We start from the raw sequence: 5736 nt of genomic DNA, 5'->3' as shown, positions 1-5736 counted from the left end.
ATATTCATAATCCTGGATTCCTCATGGTTTAGTCAGGAAATGCGATTGACATAAATCAGAGAACAATCAAATCCATTGTTTAAAAGTGTCGAAAATTTGTCTAATTTGGAAACCAAATAATTTATTTTGTCAAATTTTTATTTTTGAACACATTTGTTAATAACTTTACAATCACACTACATAGACAAATATTGCCAAAATGAAGAGAAAACATTGACGAATAAAAATTCCCTTTGAAGCAATGTGATCCGATGTACGGTTTACGTTCTACAGGCATTCAAATGTTGCCCGTCTAGAGGCGGTTGTATGCATTAGAGGGTTAAATCTCTGTAAAAAATGAAATATAAATCTTTCCATTTTGAATTTCAAAAGAATTCATGAATGAACAACAAGTTGTTCAAATAAAAAGACAATTTTATTTTTCAAGTATTTTGTTTATTAACAATATTTTGGTGCGAAAATTTCAAAATGTCAAACTATTTTTGTAGTGTGTGAATAGATGTGTCTATTTTTTAATGTCTTTAGCCATTAAAGGAAATTGATTTTAAGAGAGTCTAATAACATTGCTTTGTTAATATAACTGCAAATAGAAATATATAATAAAATATTGTTTTAACGACATTACATAATGATTTTGTTATTAATTTTTCTGTTTTCTCCTCATACTTAAAGTTATAGAGTTCATTTGTTTTTTTTGCTCAATTTTAATCATAACTTAGTGGAGAATTAGTGTATTGCTTTAAAAGTATTATATTCATAGAGGAAATTGTTTCACTTTGAGATTTTATTTTTGATAGTTCACTGAAGTTTCTGATTTAAATGGACTTTCACATATACACATATAATTCGTTAATTTTTTTTTACTTCATCGAATTGTGCTGAGTGTATGAATCGTGCGTATAGTATATGGTAAAATTGCATAGAAAGAAGTCAAATAATTTATTTTCTGATATTCCGGCTCAATTTGCCGAATTGAAGAACCTTGGTAGAAAAAAAAAACTAAACCATATTATTTAAATTTCCGTCACGAGAATTTGTTATATATAATCCAATAATTGATGAAGATTCAAGTCTGACATGTTAGTGGAATAACTCTATTAATTATTAAATGAATTATTTTGAATTACTGGTCACGTACATTTCTATGTGTGAGATTAAGAGAATAATATTTTTTCGAATGTAATTATAAATTCAGTTTTTTGCTCGCTTTTTCATGTTATTTTATATAGGCCAATGATTGGAATAAGAAAAGTTAAGAAGATCGGAGAATGTTGAAAATTACCTTGTTCATATCCCCAAAGCGATATTCAAACAATAAATTATATGACATTAACATGCCTAAATTTGCTTTATGTATTTTCGGTTCTGAAGCTCACGTTGTTGCTTTTTGTTTGTGGTTCAGAATTTTGTCGCACCGGTTCTTCTTATATTTTTATAATTTTATTCCATATTTCTTCTCTATTTATTTATATCCGAATCGTGTATGAAAATTACTACTCTCAATCTCACCCGTAGATTTATAACTTTTCCGTTGAAAAAACAAACGTTCCCGCTCAAACTACGTTTCATTTATTCAGAGCCGTAGCGACTGAAGCTTAGCAAACTTTAATCGCGACAATACATTGAAAATAAATTCAACAAATAGTTGCGGACCAATGAATTAATTGATTCCTCAGGTGTCTCGATTTAAAATATTGCTTTTACTTTAATGATTAATTTTGTTTCACTTTATATTTTTATAGTTCATTTCCATAGAATAAGATTTGTTCGAATGACCAATGAATTGTTATTAATTGAATGACGTATGATGATAAATTTGATCAACGTAAAATGAAGCATCATCATATGAACCATAATAAGGTGAATGTTAAAATTCCTTTCCAGTAAATATCTCGAAATTTCAGGGTTTTTTTTTTTGTAAATTGAATCCTGGTTGGGTTTGTTGATTTAAAATAAGTAATGACGGACAAGTAACGGCCCTTGAACCAGTAACGGTTCCGTAAGTACCAATCGTCAACATTTGGAAGAAGTCTAGAGCATTTGTCTGAAACCTCAGGATGAATACTGGTTGGGATAAATACATAAGAAAATCTCTTTTTTGACAAATGAAATGTTTTATTTTCATCAAAATTTCTATCCCATAGAAATTTTCATATTTCTTCATATTACTTGATATAAAAAAATATCAAATGAACAACGACTTTTTGAATGAAATGAAAAATTATAATTTCGTGAATTATTCACATGAAATTCAAGAAGTCGCTTTTTAGCCATTCTTTAGATTTCCTATATGAGATCAATTTATACAATAAAATGATATCAATAAATATTCTGAAAAAGTACAAAAATTGGTGAAAATTTAAATATTACACAACCACTTTAAAAATATATTTGAAAAAAATAACGCTATGAAAATATATGTCGGTACTAGCGTATTTTAATTATTTTGAATGTGATCATGCACATTTTTTATTGAAATATAATATGTTAGTAGGTGCTTTTACGTGCACAATTCTATAGGTATCAAACGTATTGATTATATTATTTACAAACTATAAAATTGCATACAAATTGCTAAGTATTGCTAGTTTTAGTGCATTCGTGACACGTGTTTATACTGAACAAATCTTATTCGATATATGAAGAGGTTTGAATTGGTCTAGGGGTATTTCTCACTTGAAAAAAGGAATAATTCCAATAGATATTGACAAATTTCTTCACTTTCTATCAATTTCAATTCTGGTAAATAACATACACATTTACACTGAATACATTCAATTATAATTTCACTGTAAATCACCAAAATGTACTGAAATTGACTGGAATGTAGTTAATTTGGTTCACATTAAATTTGTCGATTTCAGATATTTCCATACATTTTCATACAAATTCAATAGAAAGGAAGAAATAATTCAAATTTTTGGAAATTCTTCAGGAAATTCAATTTTTTGCGTGAGAAATCCCCCTAGGAATTGGTGGACGCTTTAGAAGAACAAGAGGTTATCATGTCGTCGCAGATAAAAGCGAACGATAAAACTGTTGTTATGGTGAGCGAAACTCGGATATCCAGGCTTCCCACTCAATTTTGAAAAAATATAGTTGAAAAAGCTGCAATTTTGACCCAAGGCAGACGTGTGCAAGGTCAAAAATGACGTACTGGACTCATATTCACTCATTTTGAAAATGAGTATGTCTCGACGCCTAAAACGCCAAACGCTATAAAATTTTCAAATTTTACGCAAAAATATATTCTCGACGGATCCTGAGAGCACTTTTTTCCCATTTTGAAAGTAACTTTTATAAAATTGATTAAATAAATCTAGTTACAGCGATATATTTAAATTATAGAGTTAATAACCCTTCAGGTTTTAAACGTCCTTATTTTAACTGTGCATTGTTGTTTGCTTATTTAATGAAAAATAAACTTTCTGAGAGCACTAAATCTATGGACTATTTTCAGATTTAGTGTTCACTTTTTTAAATTTTTCCAAAATTCGACTCCATATCGCTCAAAGGGTGATTTTTGACACTTTTCAAAAATCGAGCACTAAATCTGAAAATTGTCCATGGATTTAGTGCTCATTTAGTGCTCTCAGAATCCGTCAAGAATACAATTTTTGCGTAGAATCAGAAAATTTTATAGTGTTTGGCGTTTTAGGGGTTGAACTACTTCTGCTCAATTATAATGAATGGCCATAAGTCGATCATTTTTCAAGCAAATTCCAATTTGGAATTTTATTTTGAGAGCACCAAATCCCCGACCCGAAATGGGGAGCATTGAACCCGCCCTGAAAAATCGAAAATATAGCTCCTCCAAAAAATCCATGGCTGTAATTTTTTTTGTTATCGATCAATTTATTTTCGATCTGATGATAGATTTTGGGAGCACTAAATGAGCCTTAAATCCCTGAACCAAAATAGGGTGCATTTGGCGTTGAAAAAAAAATCCACCCCAATTTCACCCTTAATCGAAAAGATTGTGGAGTATATCTGAAAGAAGAGCACAAAATTAGCACTAAATCGTGGTACCATCAGATTTCTGATATCTCAACATGGGAAAAAGTTGAAGCAATAAATCTGAATTGATGGCACTAAATGAGCATTAAATCTACACATAAGGAATTCGTCATGTGCGAAAATTGTCAGGCTGAAGACCATAAAAAAGGCCATCACTTTTGAAAATCCATTCCATCTAGTGTAAACCAATCAAAATCGCTATATGGAGGTCTGCGATTTTCAAATCCCAGATGGAGATTAAAATCGAAAAACCCCACCCCTTGCACACGTCTGCAAACAGGTACAAAAATAGCTGATCAATAAAACGCCAAAATATCAGTACAACAATCCGTTGACGTTTTATCTGCTGTTTTATCATGTTATTTGACCAAATTACACAATGATAATGAATTATGTCTACAGTTTTTCTTAGTTTTTGATGAATGATAAGAAACAATCTCACATTAATGATATCATCAATAATAATCCCTCATGTCTTTTAACATAAGCAAGCTTGCAACCTTTTATGCTGCGTTAATGCCCTTTTGCTGCACCATACCCTTTATTTTTAACATTAACTGTGGCTAATTACATAGAGACACTTCGAATTTGCTGTGACGGATAAAAATCGAACTTAGGGGGTGGACACCCGTTGGATAAGCTAAAATCGTTCTAATGTTTACGGATATCTTTGAATCTTTACCTTTCAAAAATCTCTATAACATTTGCACACACGGGAATAATCCTAAGATCTATTGTATAAATGATTTTTTTCCCCAAAAATCAAACAAAATTGAGATATCTAAATAAAAATTTATTTTTACCAAAAATGATTTTCTTCAATAGAGAATTTATAAATACACGTAATAACAATAATAACATAACCGAATCCATCTTTTGTATTTCAAAACAGGACGTTCTTAAACGACAGGCATTGTGCTGTGAGTGATGAGCAATGAGCATCGACGTGATGCGCATTTAAATGCGCACGAAAGATAGGAATATATAGGACACAATTATTTAAATGTTCTGGACTTCACGGTGTTCAACACCAAACAATATACAACGTTGTAGAGAGCATAGGAACCGGAGAGTATCTCAGACATGGATGGTTTTTTCGCTTTTGGCTTGAAAATCGTCCTTCGGGTCGGTAGCTTACATTTCATGTGTGCTGTGCATAGTACGGGTCCGTGGATCCGACAATGTAAAAACAGGTCATCACTCAAACGGCCATAACTCCTACCAAACTTGACATATGTGAATGTTTTTTAGTTGATGACACATCTACATTCGGAGACCTTTCCAATTGTATTAGTGCGAACTAAATTGGATGAGTTAAAATATGTTTTTAAAAGTGTACAAAAAACGCTACGCGGAATAATAGATAGATATGCGTGAATGAGAGCAACGATATACAACATTGTGTTCTATATATTCCTTTCTTTCGTGCGCATGTAAATGCGCATCACGTCGATGCTCATCGCTCACAGCACAATGTCATCGCATCACCTGTCGTTTAAGAACGCCCTGTTTTGAAATTCAAAAGATGGATCCGGTTATGTTATTATGTGTATTTATAAATTCTCCATTGAAGAAAATTATTTTTGGGAAGAATTAATTTTTATTTAGATATCTCAATTTTGGTTTATTTTTGGGGAAAAAATCATTTATACAGTAGATCTAAGAATTATTCCCGTATGTGTGGCACTACTTTCATACGCATGGATCTTCTTGAATCTT

This window comes from Sitodiplosis mosellana, unplaced genomic scaffold, assembly GCF_009176505.1.
Source record: "Sitodiplosis mosellana isolate CC-2019 unplaced genomic scaffold, AAFC_SMos_1.0 Smas_scaffold_5295, whole genome shotgun sequence".
Taxonomy (NCBI): domain Eukaryota; kingdom Metazoa; phylum Arthropoda; class Insecta; order Diptera; family Cecidomyiidae; genus Sitodiplosis; species Sitodiplosis mosellana.
Note: the sequence above shows the minus strand (reverse complement) of the source record.